Consider the following 19,646-nt stretch of genomic DNA (forward strand, 5'->3'; position numbering starts at 1 on the left):
TAAGGAAATGTCTTCCCCCTCTGCCCACAGCCAATGGCACACCAGGGTGCAAAGTAGGAGACAGGAATCTGCTGGTGCTGAGAGCTGCCATCCCTCCGGGTCACAGGGACAGAATGAAGTCACATTCTCTTATCTCCACAGTGCACACTTCGCCAGTGCATGGTGTCCTTCTCCAGTGGCAGTTTTGTAGCTGTCTTATTCTAGTGGAGTGCATTTTATATCACAGAGAGAGCCTAGCAGTAAATGTAAGTGGAGACCTACCCCCCCCCCCCCCCCTCGAGTGTGTGTGTAATTTTCAGCAGTCACATGTGGATACGAGGTGGTATCGAAGAGGTCATGACCTGTGTGTCAGTTCCCAAACGCTTCTGTTAACTTATGGAGAATAAAATAACATGAAATATACAGGTCTCAAAAGTGACAACAAATTACAAGCTGCGCCTAACACAGGAACTTTTACAGTTGTGTGGCTGGGGGCTAACCCATGTGAATGGGCTTGTGGTCTCATTGACAGTAGGAAACATTCCCTCCAGATATAAAGGTGCCCATTTACAGGCTGACTGTACCTGCTCCCAGTGACAAGCCCAACATAGTTCATGAATGTGCAGGTAGAACCAGAAAACCTTACAATAATAAAAAAAAAAAATGTGTAGACAATGTGTGTCATTTTTTTTAAAAAAGAAAAAAGCACAGATGCTGATAATAAAACATATGTAAAATTTTCCCTAAACTGTGATCTCTTGAGAACTGAAATCTGATTCACTGTGTGGGAGCAGTAAATGTCACTGGGTACCTGCCCTACTGGTGTGAGTGGGTTGTGTGTGTGCCTGTGCAGAGACACAGCTAGCCTATCCATCGCCAGGAGAAAGTTATATTGCTTGTGAAAACAATAAATCCAAATTTCAACTGTGACCTGCACCAGTATGATACAAGGCAAAAGTTCAGATACCATGTAAATAGCCACAGAACAGCTTTATATGAAAAAAATGCACTTCATGCTGGGCTGAAGCTAGCCAATGCCCTACCAAAAAGTCTCACAACCCTTCCTACTAACAAATTAAAAGATCAGCTAAAAAGAATTCTAATTGAAAACCCTTTTTATTCCCTAGACGAGTATTATGTCTGTATGAATAGTGCTTCATAAGTATGTCAAGCTCATAGTTTTAAGTATCCTACAACTAATATAATGTTGATAAAAACAATACTTGTAATAGCATGATTGTATACTACCAAATGTAAAATCCATCAAAACGTAAAATTTATTAATACAAACAAATCTTTAGTTTGTAATTTATAAACTGACGTATTCAGAAAAATAATCTGTATGATGTCCTGAAACTGTATTATTTCTAGGGATTGTATTTGATTATTCGATATTGAATAAATATTATTATTATTATTAAACACTACCTTGGTGCTCCCAGTTGATGTTGAAGGTAGGATCAGTGACCCTTTGGGGCTGACATGTGAGTGTGGTGGACTATTGGGTAGGGCTGCCTATACCAGTATACTCAATTTTATACACTCCTGGAAATTGAAATAAGAACACCGTGAATTCATTGTCCCAGGAAGGGGAAACTTTATTGACACATTCCTGGGGTCAGATACATCACATGATCACACTGACAGAACCACAGGCACATAGACACAGGCAACAGAGCATGCACAATGTCGGCACTAGTACAGTGTATATCCACCTTTCGCAGCAATGCAGGCTGCTATTCTCCCATGGAGACGATCGTAGAGATGCTGGATGTAGTCCTGTGGAACGGCTTGCCATGCCATTTCCACCTGGCACCTCAGTTGGACCAGCGTTCGTGCTGGACGTGCAGACCGCGTGAGACGACGCTTCATCCAGTCCCAAACATGCTCAATGGGGGACAGATCCGGAGATCTTGCTGGCCAGGGTAGTTGACTTACACCTTCTAGAGCATGTTGGGTGGCACGGGATACATGCGGACGTGCATTGTCCTGTTGGAACAGCAAGTTCCCTTGCCGGTCTAGGAATGGTAGAACGATGGGTTTGATGACGGTTTGGATGTACCGTGCACTATTCAGTGTCCCCTCGACGATCACCAGTGGTGTACGGCCAGTGTAGGAGATCGCTCCCCACACCATGATGCCGGGTGTTGGCCCTGTGTGCCTCGGTCGTATGCAGTCCTGATTGTGGCGCTCACCTGCACGGCGCCAAACACGCATACGACCATCATTGGCACCAAGGCAGAAGCGACTCTCATCGCTGAAGACGACACGTCTCCATTCGTCCCTCCATTCACGCCTGTCGCGACACCACTGGAGGCGGGCTGCACGATGTTGGGGCGTGAGCGGAAGACGGCCTAACGGTGTGCGGGACCGTAGCCCAGCTTCATGGAGACGGTTGCGAATGGTCCTCGCCGATACCCCAGGAGCAACAGTGTCCCTAATTTGCTGGGAAGTGGCGGTGCGGTCCCCTACGGCACTGCGTAGGATCCTACGGTCTTGGCGTGCATCCGTGCGTCGCTGCGGTCCGGTCCCAGGTCGACGGGCACGTGCACCTTCCGCCGACCACTGGCGACAGCATCGATGTACTGTGGAGACCTCATGCCCCACGTGTTGAGCAATTCGGCGGTACGTCCACCCGGCCTCCCGCATGCCCACTATACGCCCTCGCTCAAAGTCCGTCAACTGCACATACGGTTCACGTCCACGCTGTCGCGGCATGCTACCAGTGTTAAAGACTGCGATGGAGCTCCGTATGCCACGGCAAACTGGCTGACACTGACGGCGGCAGTGCACAAATGCTGCGCAGCTAGCGCCATTCGACGGCCAACACCGCGGTTCCTGGTGTGTCCGCTGTGCCGTGTGTGTGATCATTGCTTGTACAGCCCTCTCGCAGTGTCCGGAGCAAGTATGGTGGGTCTGACACACCGGTGTCAATGTGTTCTTTTTTCCATTTCCAGGAGTGTATGTACTCTAATGAAAATTTAAAATCATTATCTGCCGCTTATCATATCATATCTCATTGTCATCCTAGGAAACACTGAGTATATCAAAGTTTCTCTTGTGCAATAATACAGTGGAAACATTTATTCAAGAGACCAGTCAATTGCATGAAGATTAATTCTGCTTCATTCCTCTCGCTGATAAGAATTTGATTATTTGAATACTGCTTACCTTGTTTTTCCCATTGTCCTGATGTTATTTTGAATGGTATGTGTGAATGATTGCAGGCAAATGTAATAAAAACTTCAAATTCTTTATATTCAATGTACAAAGTCTTAGATTAGTACAATACAATAGTTACTTCTTAATACATGTACAAACAGAAATTGTAATTTTTACAACATTTGAGTCAAACATGTAATTTAAATTAAACATGATAAAAGAGAGTGTAATGTCTGTCACTTCACATCTAAGATACAGACGTTGAAGGAAGACTTATTTTGTCTTTGTGAATCATGTCAATAAACAGTTGTAACTTCACTACAAGTCATTTCCAGCTTTGCCAAGTATTCTGTCTTCTGTTCACATGTATTTCATTGCAATCTGTCTCAGCATCATCTAAGAGTAACTCATTTTGAGTTATTCAGGCATTTGGTTTTCAATTTTACTCAGTATCCTCCACATAACTTCCTCTTAACATTGGAGCAACACACATCAGTAACACTTACATGACAGACTGCTACAGAAATCTCAGCCTCCCTTTAGCCTCCTGGCAGACAGCTTGCTGATGTCACGGCAGAGTCAGGTGGAATGAGGGTCGAGTGTTACATCTGATACTGTTCCTTCTGCCTCCCTATAAGCGTTGAGTTTGCATCACTTCATGCCTACTTGAGGAAGATTCCAGACCTTCTGTCTCACATGTATAACACAGTGCCAACTACAACAGTCTGTAGTTTCAATCCTGGGGATGATGATACAGACAACTGTACACAGATGTAATATTTTATTTGGGCAGGCAGCTGCGAACTGCACAGAACTATTACTTCAGTTCACCTAGAGCATGAATGTAATTAATGTGTGTCGAGATTCCAAGGAGACCGAGCGACGTTTCATATTTATCCGAGATTAATAGGTCACTATTCTAATGTCAGGTAACTATCGCGTCGCTTCTCGGTGAGAAACCCAGTCATTTTAGAAGAAATGGTGGGCTCATTAGTGTGTGAATGGACCTATTTTTAACATTAATTGCTTTAGTGGGCGAAATGTCAGGAAGGAGTTGACAGTGGACAGTGGTGAATATTCCCTCCAAGAAATTCAAGTCAGTTGTCAAAAGTTTCTCTCGTCAGTAGTCACTCATCATAAGCTAATGTCGTAGGGAATACAGAAAGTTATATTCCGTCCCTCAGCAGCAGAAACAGCAGCAGGCGGACACGCCCTGTCCCCTGGCGAGGGCAGCCAGAAGTAGCACGGCACTGTGAAGTCGGAACAGCGCCCACAGAGGACTTGCTGCACGCTCCAGGCACTCCCACCACACATCTGGAACAGAACGAGGCACCTCACGTGTACAGCTCCACATTTGCCTTTATAGCGTGCAGTAAAGCAATGAACATACAAAGGGTCAAATATAAAACTTGTGGTACATTAAGTAAAGCTGCGAGATTTGGACTCCACAGTGTTTTATGAGACATGTCCCTATTGGAGGTAGTATGCCCCTGCTTTGGATTAGATTTAATATACTGTTTTTTTGTTCCATAGATTCACAGTGAAGAGACCCTCAAGGATATAGAACATGTCACAAAACAAGAAGACATAAAGCTACATTTTTACAGGCAGTGAAAGCTTGCACACGCATGCCAACACTATTACACTTGGGGGCTAGCAAGAGTTTCCACATGGGTGATACGGTTATTGAAGATTGTGTACACTGAAATAAGTCATGCTCGAGAACTCACAGGAACATTAAGAGAGAGAACACAAACGTTGTTTTAGAAAACAGATTTTTTATAGAACTCATTTAGGAGCATCGAACATGCTACTAAAATTGTTGTTCAATGATGAAGTATTGTTCAAGAAGTAAACGAATGATTAAAACCACATTTGAACTTTTTTTTAGCTACAGTTCTTGCTGTATTCAGAAGTCAGACATACACTTGGAAGATGACATGGCAGCTCTTAAGTAACACCCAAAACCTGGTGACTGGAGACCTCTTTATCACGCATTCCTAAAACCCGGCAGTTGTGCCAGCTTGTGTGGAGACTGGCTTGTTGTAATCACAGGAGTTCGCATTTATCCAGGTCGGCAATGTTACATGTAGCTTCCTTTAGGGCCAAATCACATCACCAAGAAACCACAGTTGCAGTCAAATTGAAGAACAACAAATATTATATTCATATAGAAGTCCCCAGTCTCATTATTTGACCCTTAACCATTTTAAAATTAGTTGATCTGCCTCGAGTAATTAAATTATGCTGCAGTTCCAAACATACAATTAAGTACTGTGTTTAAACTGTATTTGTTGTGTATATTTCTCTTTCTACAGTTGCTGCTGCATTGTGTGGAATGAACCTGTTGCTGTTCAGTGCTGATTCACAGAATCACTGTGTATTATGTTTGGTTTGGGTCCAGATGAGGAATGTGCTAAACAGATGTTCGGGCAAATATGAGTGATGTTCAGTATGTAATAAAACACACCTTTTTCTCAGCCAGTTTCTCTAGAATTGCGGAATTTGTTGTGGGACATCACAGAATATTCCCCCTTCAGTCATCATGGTTTCATAAAGTTCCGACGGGTGGCAGCACTATACGTAGCCTTGAAAATGGCATCGGTAACGGAGGTGTGTTCCGAGCAGAAAGCTGTCATTGAGCTTTCGTAGGCACTTGCACATTGTCTACGGAGACCTGGCAGTGAACAAAAGCACAGTGAGTTGTCGAGAGAGCTGTCTGTCTTCATTGCAACAAGGTACAAACTTGCCCAATCTCCCACATGCCGGTTGACCGCACACCTCTATGACTCCTACAATGTACAGACGTGCAGACACTCTCATCTGAGATGACTAGACGGATCACAATCGAACACCTCGCAGCTAAACTGGACGTCTCTGTCGGTAGTGATTGCACACTCGACCACCAGTTGGGGTACACGAAGGAGTGTGCCTGCCAGGTTTCTTGTCATCTAACAGAAGACCGTAAACAGCAGTGAAGGACCACCTGTGCGTAATTACCAGTGAATGATGTCCTCCACGGGCAGCAGCATGTGGACGATGGGGAGTTTATTTTGTAGCAAGACGCTGGATCCGACATTGACCAGCAGAGTGGAATCGTGTGGGTCCTCTGCTGTTCTTAATATACGTTAATGACTTGCCATTCTATATTCACGAAGATGCAAAGCTGGTACTTTTTGCCAATGATGCAAGTATAGCTATCACACCCGACAGACAGGAATTAACTGGTGAAATTGTAAACGAGGTTTTTCAGAAAATCATTAAGTGGTTCTCTGCAAATGGGCTCTCATTAAACTTTGACAAAACACAGTATATACAGCTCCACACGGTAAATGGAATGACCCCATTAATAAATATAGACTTCGATCAGAAATCGGTAGCTAAGGTAGAATATTCAAAATTTCTAGGGGTATGCATTGATGAGGAGTTGAACTGGAAAAAACACACAGAGGATCTGCTGAAACGTTTGAGTTTGGCTACTTATGCTATTAGGGTCATCGCAAATTTTGGCGATATACATCTGAGTATATTAGCTTACCACGCCTATTTTCATTCTCTGCTTCCATATGGCATCATATTCTGGGGTAACTCATCCTTGAGTAAAAGAGTGTTCATTGCACAAAAGCATGTAATCAGAATAATTGCTGGAGCTCATCCAAGATCATCCTGCAGACACTTATTTAAAGAGCTAGAAATCTTCACTGTAGCCTCACAATATATATATTTACTTATGAAATTTGTTATTAACAATCCGAACGAATTCAAAAGTAATAGCAGTGTACATGGCTACAACACTACTCAAGGTTAAATCTAACTTTGGCTCAGAAGGGGGTAAATTATGCTGCCACAAAAGTCTTTGGTCACTCACCTAATAGCATCAAAAGTCTGACAGATAGCCATATAGCATTTAAAAGGAAATTAAAAGAATTTCTTAATGGCAACTCCTTCTACTCATTAGAAGAATTTTTGGATATAGTAAGTGGGTAATTTCCCAACCTCCACAAAAAAAAGAGTGTCATGTAATATTTTGTCTTATGTAATATCTTGTATAGACACCTTTTATTAACCTGACACGTTCCACATCATTACGAAGTGTTGTATTCATGATCTATGGAACAAGTACTAATCTAATCTAATCTAATACAGGCCCTCCCAGTAGGGTGGCGTAAGACCGCTACATTGAATGGAGATTATGTTGAAAAATAGTGTTTTGTAGCCAAAAGAGTGGGGAATAATATGGTGTATTGGAATCCTCGATAAAACCGACCTGCTTTCAGAGAAAAAGTTGTCGCATTACCTATTGAACGCCCTTCGTATTTTCGAGGATATTGTATGCTGTTGTAGGTCGCATTCCTAGTGGACATTTCCAAAGCGTGCTTCTGCTCTGCAGGATGTGTTTAGTGAGCAGGGCTAGTGGCGGAAGCGGCGTTTAACACGCCGGATTTGGTAATGTTAGCTGTAGAAAAAGGCTCAATGTGGTTATTAAATTCTCCTGCCAGCCTGTTCAAGGGCGCACGGCTAACACGAGGATATGTCCAAATACGGTCGATAAAAGTGAGTAGGCAGTGCGCCGTGGGGCCGAGCACACACCTGTGTCTTCGACCTGTGCGACGGGGGCGGCGGCGGCGACGACCCAGAGCGCGGCGTTGCAGCAGAGCAGCGCGGCCGCCGCCGCCCGCCCCCGCGCGCCGCCCACCCCCAGCGCGGCGCCGCCCCCGAGCGCCAGCACGGCGTGCTGCGCCCACGCCTGCGCCACGTCGGCCACGGCCGCCGCCGTCAGCAGCGCCAGCGACGCCGCCGCCGGCGCCGCCCCCGACGCGAGGCGGGCCGCCCCCCACAGCGCCGCCCCCGCGCTGCGCACCTGCAGGCCCGCCTGCCCCGCCGACAGCAGCGAAGCGTCCAGCCTGCAACCGAAGACACGTCAAGGGTCTGCACTGAGGCGAGCCTACAGCGCAGTCTGGAAACAATCAAACTCGTCTGTTTCCTACCCACAGGTTTGTCAAACAAGCGCACATGCGTACGAACGGTGTTTGTCAAATTTAATCTCACTTTTGAATCATCTGTTCAAATGGCTCTGAGCACTATGGGACTCAACATCTGAGGCCATCCGTCCCCTAGAACTGAGAACTACTTAAACCTAACTAACTTAAGGACATCACACACATCCATGCCCGAGGCAGGATTCGAACCTGCGACCGTAGCGGTCGCACGGTTCCAGACTGAAGCGCCTAGAACCGCTCGGCCACCGCGAATCATCTGTCTTCAAGAATTTCAACCTAGTGGAAATGACTGTGGGACGGCGGGTGGAAATAATTGTTAATGTTCCTATTATTTATTTAATGCTGTTGTTTGCCGTTCTCAACACTGGCTCTCTAACTACAATATTGGCAACCAGAAAGTGATTAGCAAAACGTGAAGCCTGTAATTAGAATTCCTAGTGCCCACTTCATCTGAGAAATACATTTATAGCTACAGCTTACAGCTCTGAGAAATTAGGAGATTGTCTGGGATTCATAATCAAAAACCATTCTCTCTAAAATGTTCACTATATTCTGAAAGTCACAGACCAAAAAGAATCCACACAATCCAACTACCAGAGCAGTTCAGAGTCTAATGCACTGATGCAACCATAACCGTTCAAATTAAATGTTTAAGTGAATGCTCGCCATAATTAGATGATAATGTTCATCAAACGCCACGCTAATAATGGTAGAATGTCTGTCCTGCGGCGGCACGTGAAAATACGACATAAGCAAACTAAAGATAGATCATTAGCGTCATCCCAAAATTAACACTTCACTCGAAAACGATTTCATGGTTACGCGTATCCCGAGTAACTTATTACTGCATCCGAGGCTGTTTATATCAACGATACCGACGCGACGCGACTCCCGGCACAGGTTGTGCGCTAATCAGCGTCTGGAGAGAACTGGAGCCTTCCTCTTCTCGCGCAGCAGTCTTACATATAAAGCCGCGGTGCGGACGGCTAAAAGAACGCCTGATCAAATCTGCTCTCCCGACTAGCCGCTGGGCTAGTAATGCACCACTTTAAGTTATCGAATAAATCATTGCTTCCTTTGCTGATGGCCGATGAAGCTTTCAATTTAATTGTGCAATCAGCACACAAGTAAGTAATCATAATAAAAGTCTGACGTGGCTAAGTCAAATATTTTGGGCGAGAGAATTAATTTGATTACACTACATGCAGTAGACGAGGTCTGAACTTGCTCTTTGGAGATACGCTATAGCTATAGTTTTATAGTTATTCTGTTGAAACTTCTCACATTTTTATGATTATAGCGGATCTCCGTTCTACTTAAATTTAAACATCCTAGCTTTATTTATTCGCCTACTTAATCTATCTTGCTTCCTTAATTTCTAAGACATAAACCAGAAAATCATGAATTTCAACTAAAATTTTAATTTGTGAGATCCAGAATACTGTTTCTACTAAATTATTATGCAAAAGGAATCTAAAGATAAATTTTTAAGTTTCTAGCTCTTTTCTGTTGCGCCAATGATTTTTACAGAAAAACATACAAATTTCGAAAATGGTTAAAGTTATTGAACTGATATCCAACATATATTGATTTTGTATTACTCCTGACATGCTAGAAACGTTTCAGGTTATTTACTTCATTTTAAAGTAATGCGCAATATTTATGACGTCAGAGCTAGTTACAGCGGACTAGGCTGGCACACAATGGAAAGACTGGTGTGAATTTTATAAGACGTGAGTAGGCTGCTTCCCTACATGACGGGCAACTAAACTGACTATGGTGCACTGGCGATCGGCTGAAATCGACCGATTAAAAATGATGCGAACGTAAGAATTAAGACAGCTTACACTACACTCGTTCGTCCTCTGTTAGAATATTGGTGCGCGGTTTGGGATCCTTACCAGGTGGGATTGACGGAGGACATCGAAAGGGTGCAAAAAAGGGCAGCTCGTTTTGTATTATCACGTAATAGGGGAGAGAGTGTGGCAGATATGATACGCGAGTTGGGATGGAAGTCATTAAAGCAAAGACGTTTTTCGTTGCGGCGAGATCTATTTACGAAATTTCGGTCACCAACTTTCTCTTCCGAATGCGAAAATATTTTGTTGATCCCAACCTACATAGGTGGTGGAATGATCATCAAAATAAAATAAGAGAAATCAGAGCTCGAACAGAAAGATTTAGGTGTTCTTTTTTCCCGCGCGCTGTTCGGGAGTGGAATGGTAGAGAGACAGTATGATTGTGGTTCGATGAACCTTCTGCCAAGCAGTTAAATGTGAATTACAGAGTAATCATGTAGATGTAGATGTAGATGATACACTATAGGTCAATTCGTAACGTAAGTCTTTATCTGTCATTTACGTTCGTTGACTTCACATACCCGCAACCACATTGTCACCTTTCAATCTAACCTACCTGTCGGGCTACGCTGCAGATGGGTCTGTCACCACAACCAAATCGACAGATTTCAGCCGAACGCCAGCTGTAACGATCACATTTTAACGACTTGGGAATCGCTACCACTACCGACAACGCAGTGCTAGCGTTGAATTGGTATTGTGTATAAGGAATAAAAAGAAAACAAGACACGGGTCCCGGGAATGGTTGAAACTGAGTGGTAAATACACCCATGAAAATCTAATCCAAGTCTAGTAAAAGACCACAACGTGGGAACATATCCGTCGTCCTTGGATCAACAGAGGAGCTTCGATTTTTTTTTTATTTTATTGCACGCCCGCTTGTTTGTGTGCGTAAAATATTGATTCTCTTCTTAACTTCTTCCTGCGTAATATACAGGGTGTTCTGGGAGGGGTGGTCAGTATTTAGGGAGACAGCAGGAGCCATCATTCGAAACAAAAAAGTCTAGGAAACATGAGCTCTAAAACGCCTACCTTAAGAGCTCTGAGCACTTGTTCAGTAGAAGAGATGTGTCCTATGGCAGCAAAGATGAACTAGTGATTATAGCTCTTAACGTATGCATTTCAGAGCGCATGTTTCCTAAACTTTTTTTTACTTCGAATGGCCCTCCCTGAATAGTGACCATTTCTCCTGAGACACCCTGTATAGTTCGGAAAGACGTAATACCTGTACCGTTTTAGTAACTACCACTGCTCTTCTGTTTTTATGCACATACTCTTTTTATCGTATTTTCCACAACTGTGGATACTCACGGCACAGTGAGACAGATTTCTCGTTAAACATGCGTGGCGAAATATTAGCACAAAGTCTGTCATCTCGCCAAGTATGCCCCAATCAAAATTTCTCTCAAATACTTTAAACACAGTCTTTGACAAAGCGGCACACTGCGAAATAATTTTACAAACTAGAAATGTTGCGGGAGCCTCACAGGTATAAAAATATTCTACAAACGTCCGAGCGCCGTACTGCAGTAGTCAGCACTGGAAATATTGACGACCAGTATTGATGGCCCCAAAAATGTCGTCAGTATCATCAGTAAGTATTGAGCGTGTGAGGTCGAGAATTGTGGTTCGACAGTATTCGCCATATGCATGTGACAGACAGTTCATGAACCAGGCACACGGCGTTAGTGTACACAGTTTATATTTTCAGTTCATCTTTAAGCATATTATTTCTCAGGTTCAGTTCTTCAAGCAGTCTTAAGACAATATACGAGGGTGAGGCAATATATAAGTCGCAAACTGCAATAGAGCCATCAGATCCGCTTGTACCAGTCTGCAATTTATTAATTTCTTTCATCTTACTCCTCTTGTAAACTGAAACATCCCATTGTTCGACAGGGCGTCAAAAGCTCGCAGTATAGAATTCTTGTGGCAGCATTCGCATCTAACGAGTGATCTACAAGAAGTTTATTTGGTTCCTTATATTGCTGCAACCCACTAGATCCATGTGCCGTGGGGGTAGCGAAATACCTCTACACGGCGAAACACTGTGCCATTACTGGACACTTCGTGTTTCTGACTCTTTCTTGGTCTTTCCTGAATTCCTCTATTCCGCTGAGCACAACTTGTCATGAAATAAAGTTCTAACCATATATGGGCCTGCTCTGCGGAATGTCCCTCGATCCACAAAAATCACGTTGTTATAGCCGGGCACACACTTACAGCACACCTGCCATCTTGGTGTGGGTGCAGATCATTAAGCCAATACTGTGTATCGGCTACTTTTCACGTGCCGCCACCTTCTAGACATGTATAGGCGCGAAATTTAAAAGACATGAGCTATTCTGACATTTGCGACTTAAACTGAAGAGCCAAAGAAACTGGTACACCTGCCTAATATCGCGTAGGGTCCCCGCGAGTAAGCAGAAGTGCCGCAACACGACGTGGCACGGACTCGACTACTATCTGAAGTAGATCTGGAGGGAACTGACATCATGAACCCTGCAGGACCAGCCATAAATCAGTAAGAGTACGAGGGGGTGGAGATCTCTTGTGAACAGCACGTTGCAAGGCATCCTACATCTGCTGAATGATGTTCATGTCTGGGGAGTTTGATGGCCAGCGGAAGTGTAAAACCTCAGATTAGTGTTCCTCGGGCCACTCTGTAGCAATTCTGGACGTGTCGGGTGTCGTGTTGTACTATTGGAATTGCCCAAGTCCGTCGGAATGCACAATGGACATGAATGGATGCAGGTGATCAGACAGGATGCTTACGAAGGTGTCACCTGTCAGAGTTGTATCTATACGAATCAGGAGTGCCATATCACTCCAACTGCACACGCCCCACTGCATCAGCTTGAACAGTTCCCTGTTGACACGCAGGGTCCATGGATTCATGAGATTGTCAGTAGTAGGGAGTTGAGGGCGTCAGGACACTTTTGAAATCAAATTGATATGTAGATTAATTAAATTGATCAATTAATCACCCCTGCCCCCGCTCACCCCCGACCACCCCCACTTCCGACCACGCCCACCGCCGCCTCCGCCGTCGGATGACGTCACGTGTTTCTCTCAGCTGCACATGTGCTCCAGCCCCCTCCTCCCCCTCCCCCCTCACCAAACCTACCCTTTTGGCGGGAATTTCGAATTTTGGCGGGAATTTCGAATTTTGGCGGGAATTTTTTTGTCCTAAGGCTGTGCTGACATCCTGCCCCATCCCCCATCCGGGAATTAGCGGGAAATTAAAATTGGCAGAACTCTTTCCGGGACTCGAATCCTGGTCCTCCTGGGTTGAAAGACCAAGTGCACCCCTCTAACACAGTTAAACTACCACATGCGCTTGGAATTGATGGGAAATTAAAAATGTTGGTATCCTTTCTGGGACTCGAATCCTGTTCCTCTTGGGTGGAAAACACACGTACACCCCCAATACATGGAAACTGTCCAGATGTGAGAGAGGAAGGCTAGGTTAGTGTACCTTATTTATTTTTGGTCGGAAAATGACGCAAAGATCGATCCTAATTGCGTAATTAATCACAAAAGTCGGTCCTAATTACACGACTATATGCATAGCGCTACACAAGGACGGCATTCAAACGTGAAGACTATACCGATTTTACTCATAAAACTAAAAGGAAATGGACTTTACCTATTTTGGTGGAAAGAGGACATTTATTATGGTCGCAAATGTTTTAGTTTTTTTTTAAAATAGATGCTTTATTATAGATGCACTGATGTCAAATACAATTGTTCTCTATCGCCGAACGGCGGCCTGCTGCGGTGGAGGGGGAGAGGGGGGGGGCGTGTCTGCTGTGGTGGTGGTCGGACTCAGCCACTCTCTGTCCAGTGGGCGGCGTGGGGGGGTTCTGTCGCTATATTTTATATGAACAAGCTGCACCTGAGGCGGCTGTCCTTTTATCCCCTACTGTGTAGTTGACTGTACACACTATGGTGTTGGCGTAGGAGCGCCGCCTTAAGGCGGTGGCCAAATGGTGGAAAGCTGAGTGCTGACCTGGACTTTTCTCTGAATGAGCGCGGTTATGCCTGTAAATTTCCCCTTTTGTGCTAAGGGGCGCCACATCAAAGACATGCCGCATATCGCGGGGGCCTGGTGGTGTCAGCAGCCGAGTGCGGTCCGGCAGAAAAACAGCAAGGGGCGGGCAGCGAGGCCCGAGATGCTCGGCGGAGCATCTGGCCGTTTACAGAATCGTGTGTCCTTCCCGTAGATGGATGGATTGAGGAAGGGGAGAGGGGAAGGCGTGATAGGAAGTGAGAAGGCCTTCTTTTTTGGCAGTTTGTGATTGTACATCGAGAACAATGCACGTTCAACTACCACCCCCTTTGCAGTCTATTAGGACGACGATTTTCCCCAGCACATGTGCTGCATTATGACCTGTTCAATACGAGTGCTGTTTTTTTCATGACAATTTCGAAATGTAATTAGAACTGTGATGAATTTTTTTCCCCACCAATTGTAGTTGTGTGTATTGGCATCAGTTACCTGGGCTGTAGGTGGTTTTTGAGCACGCGTCTGTAGCGAATTCTGACGTCAAACAACGATTGATACTGAATGCTTACAGGTAATACACTTTTTAAACTCCTGTCTGTCCAACACCAGCATCACGTCAGTCCAACATTGTTCCTGCCAAAAGAATAAAGATAGTACCTCACACCCCTGCCTTTTTCCTGCCAGCTTGCAGATGTAGGGTAGAGTGTGAGTGTGTCTGTCGCTGGTTTCGAGTGGGATTGCGAAAGTTTTTCCCAGCTGGATAACACCAGTTTATGGTATCATCAGTTTTTGAGCTGTATTGCGCTTTTATGGCGACCTTGTGATTAATTACGTAATTAGAATTGATCTTTGCGTCAGTTTCCCGACAAAAATAAGTGAACTACACTGACCTATCCTTCCTCTCCCGCATCTGGACAGTTTCCACGTGTTATGGTGTTATGGGGGGTACTTGGGCTTTCTGCCCAGGAGGACCAGGATTCGAGTCCTGGAAAGGGTTGTGGCAATTTTAATTTCCCGCCAATTCCCGGGTGGCGGATGGGGTGGGATGTCAGCACATCCCTGGGACAAAGAAATTCCTGCGAAAATTCGAAATTCCCGATAACATCGAAATTCCCGCCGAGAGGGTGGGTTGGTGGAGGGGGGAGGTGGGAAGGGGAGGAGCGGCTGGGGCGCAGATGCAGCCGAGAAAACACGTGACGTCATCTGGGGGGGCGGGAGTGGGCGGGGGTATGGGTGATTAATTGATTAATTTAATTAATTTGCATATCAAAAGTGTTATAAGCGAAAATCGTTCCATTATCTATGACAGCAGAGGAAATGTAGAAGCACTGTCGTTGCTAATACTTGAGCTCAGGCAACTTTCAGAGGTGGTAGTATGGACTAAAAGAAGGAAAAACTGTGCAGTAAATATGGGCTTTAAAATGCATATCTCAAGAGCTCTTTTTTGTGGTGGTAAGTTTCTATGGGACCAAACTGTTGAGGTCATCGGTCCCTAGGCTTACACTACTTACTCTAACTTAAACTAACTTACGCTAAGGACAACACACACAACCATGCTAGGGAGGACTCGAACCTCGGCCAAGGGGGCGGGGGAGGGGGGGGGGAGGGGGGGGAGGGGGGGGGGCTACACAGTATCGAAGATGAACAAGTGCATGTAACACCTACGGTGTACATTTTACAGCCCATGTTTAATAGACTTTCTTTCTTGTTTTCGTCCTCCCCTACCACCTTAGCAAGAACAGTACCGGGCAGACCGCTGAGGCCGAGAAGTTATAAGCGCTTCAGTCCGGAACCGCGCATGGATGTGTGTGAAGGCCTAAGGTTAGTTACGTTTAAGTAGTTCTAAGGCTAGGGGACTGATGTCCTCAGATGTAAAGCCCCATAGTGCTTAGAACCATTTGAACCATTTTGAACAGTACCGGTACACATATTCCACTGACAGACGTATCAGAACGATTTTCGCTTATAACATTGTACTCCGTCGTTTCCAGATATGGTCTTCTTGCCTCAAATTGATACATTTACCTATCTGCATCATCCCTGATAGCTTGAAACATCATCAAGGAATCACCCTGTACAAAGTCCGTTCTTGTTCAAAAATAGTAACCTTCAATAGAGGCAGATAATCGTAATCACATGATATTTGTTGAGGTTTATCAGTGGAAAATAATACGCAGCTGTGCATGACTATCAGTCAGTGCAAGCATAAACATAGATACGCTATGTGATCAAAAGTATCCGGAAAACCCCAAAAAATTCGTTTTACATATTAGGTGCATTGTGCTGCGACGTACTGGCAGGAACTCCATATCATTGACTTCAGTAGTCATTAGACATTGTGAGAGAGCAGAATGGGGCGTTCCGGACTCACGGACTTCGAGCGTGGTCAGGTGATTGGGTGTCACTTGTGTCATACGTCTGTACACGAGATTTCATACTCCTAAACATTCCTAGCTCTACTGCTTCCGACGTGATAGTGAAATGGAAACGTAAAGGGACACGTACAGCACAAAAGCGTACAGACCAACGTCGTTTGTTGACTGACAGTGATCGCAGACAGTTGAAGATGGTCGTAATGTATACTAGGCTGACATCTATCCACACCATCGTACAGGAACTCCAAACTGTGTCAGGATCCAATGCAAGTACTATGACAGTAAGGCAGGACGTGAGAAAACTCGGATTTCATGGTCGAGTGGCTGCTCACAAGCTACATATCACGCCGGTAAATGCCAAACGACGCCTCGCTTCGTGAAAGGACGGTAAACGTTGGACGATTGAACAGTGGAAAAATGTTGCGTGGGAATCACGGCACACAATGTGGCGGTCCGATAGCAGGGTGTCGGTATGACGAATGCCCGGTGAACGGCATCTGGTAGCGTGTGTAGTGCCAACAGTAAAATTCGGAGACGGTGGTGTTATGGTGTGGTCGTGCTTTTCACGGAGGGGCCTTGACCCCTTGTTGTTTTGCGTGGCACTATCACAGCGCAGGCCTACACTGATGTTTTAAGCACCTTCTTGCTTCCCACTGTTGAAAAGCAACTCGGGGATGACGATTGCATTTTCCAACACGATCGAGCACCTGTTCATAATGCTCGACCTGCGGAGGCGTGGTTACACGACAATAGCATCCCTGTAATGGACTGGCCTGCACCCAGAGTGCTGACCTGAATCCTGTAGAACACCTTTGGGATGTTTTGGAACACCGACTTCGTGCGTGGCCTCACCGGCCGACATCGATACCACTCCTCAGTGCAGCACTCCGTGAAGAATGGGCTGCCATTCCTCAAGAAACCTTCCAGCACCTGATTGAACGCATGCTTGCGAGAGTGGAGGCTGTCATCAAGGCTAAGGGTGGACCAACACCATACTGAATTCCAGCATTACCGATAGAGGGCGCCACGAATTTGTATGCCATTTTCAGGCATGTGTTCGGATACTTTTGATCACATAGTGTATAACTGCTGTCGTCATATCATCAAACATTAGCTATATAGTACTTAATTCAGCGTATCAGAATAAAACTTATCGCGCTATCTACGAGGTTCCGTGTCAGGCAAAACAGAGGTAAGTTCTACGAACGGCTTTGAGTAAGTAATGCAACACATTTTTTCTGTTGGCGAACTTGATTGAAAAAAAATGGGGGATTTGTTGTGGGACATCGTGGAATATTCCCGCTTCAGCCCCTACAGTTTCACGAAGTTCTGACAGTTGACTGTGCCATACATTGCCTTCAAAATGACTTCAAGAACGAAGGTGCGTTCCTAGCAGAGAACGGTCTTTGAGTTTCTTTTGGCAGAAAACCAGAGCGTCGCAGATGGTCATAGGCTCTTGCAGAATGTCTACGGAGACCTGACAGCGAACAAAAGCAAGTTGAGTCATTGGACGAGGAGGCTGTCGTCATCGTAACTTACTCGCGCAAACATGTCCGATCTCCCGAGTATCTGCAGGCCGCACACAGATGCGACTCCCGCAGTTTTGGAGAGTGCGGACACCCTCATTCGAGGTGATCGGCGGATCAGAAACACGTTGTGGCACAACTGGACGTCTCTGATAGTAGTGCAGACAACACTCGTCCACCAGTAGGGGTACTCAGCGCTGTGTTCGCACTGGTTTCATTGCTGCCTGTCGGAAGACCACAAAGAGCAACGGAGGACCATCTGTGCGGAATTGCTTGCGCGTTACGCGGCAGATCATGACCAGTTTTTAACGAACATCGGCACAGGCTGTGAAATATGGGTTCATCTCTTCGAATCGGGAACAAATTGGCAATCCAAGAAGTAGCACCACACCAACTCTGCTCCAAGGAAAAGTTCAAAACTGCACCCTCAGCCAGTAGTCACTGAAACGGCCTTCTGGGAATCTGAAGAGGTTATTCTGTTTGATGTGGTTCCCTGTGGTGCAACGATCAATTCTGAAGTATATTGTGCCACCCTGAGAAAACTCGGAAGATAGGTTAAGGAAAGGCACAATTACGTTTCTAGCATTTGTAGACTGCGAGAAGTTTTTGCAGTGCTGAATGGGAAACTCTTTTTCAGATTCTGAAGGTGGCAGGGGTAAAATACAGGGATGGAACCGCTATTTACAATTTGTACAGAAACCAGATGGCAGTTATAAGAGCCGAGGGGCATGAAAGGGAAGTAGTGGTTGGGGAGGGAGTGAGACAGGGTTGTAGCGTACCCCCAATGTTATTCAATCTATATATTGAGCAAGCAGTAAAGGAAACAAAAGAAAAATTTGGAATAGCGATAAAAATTCACGGAGAAGAAATAAAAACTGTGAAGTTTGTCGACGACATTGTAATTCTGTCAGAGACAGCAAAACACTTGGAAGAGCAGTTAAACGGACTGGACAATGTCTTGAAAGGAGGATATAAGAGCAAAACAAGGATAATAGAATGTAGTCGAATTAAACTGGTTGATGCTGCGGGAATTAATCAGACACTTAAGGTAGTAGATGAGTTTTGCTTTTTGGGAAGTAAAATAATTGATGGTCACCGAAGTAGAGAGGATAAAATGTAGACTGGCTACGGCAAGGAAAGCGTTTGTGAAAAAGAGAAATATGTTAGCATTGAGTATAGATTCAAGTGTCAGGAAGTCCTCTCCAAAAGTATTTGAATGGGGTGTAGCCCTATATGGAAGTGAAACATGGACGATGAATAGTGTAGACAAGAAGAGAGTAGAAGCTTTCGGAATGTGTTGCTACACAAGAATGCTGAACGTTACATGGGTAGATCACGTAACTAATGAGGAGGTACTGAAGAGAACTGGCGAGAGGAGAAATTTGTGACAGAACGACTCGAAGAAGTGATCGGTTGGTAGGACACGTTCTGAGGCATCAAGGAATCACCAATTTAGTGTTGGAGGGAAGCGCAGAGGGTAAAAATCGTAGAGGGAGACCAAGAGATGAATGCAGTAAGCATATTCAGAAGGATGTAAATGAAGAGGCTGCGCAGGATAGAGCAGGATGGAGAGTTGCATCAAACCAGTCTCTGGACTGAAGAGTACAACAAAAACAACGGTTCGTCGTCACAAAAATGCAAACGAACTCCTCCATGACAACACAATGCCTCACACAAGTCTGTGCACCCCAGAGGGGCTCACAGAACTTCAGTCGACTGTCCTTCCTGATCCACCC

This window comes from Schistocerca americana, chromosome 7 (genome assembly GCF_021461395.2).
Source record: "Schistocerca americana isolate TAMUIC-IGC-003095 chromosome 7, iqSchAmer2.1, whole genome shotgun sequence".
In the NCBI taxonomy this organism is placed as follows: domain Eukaryota; kingdom Metazoa; phylum Arthropoda; class Insecta; order Orthoptera; family Acrididae; genus Schistocerca; species Schistocerca americana.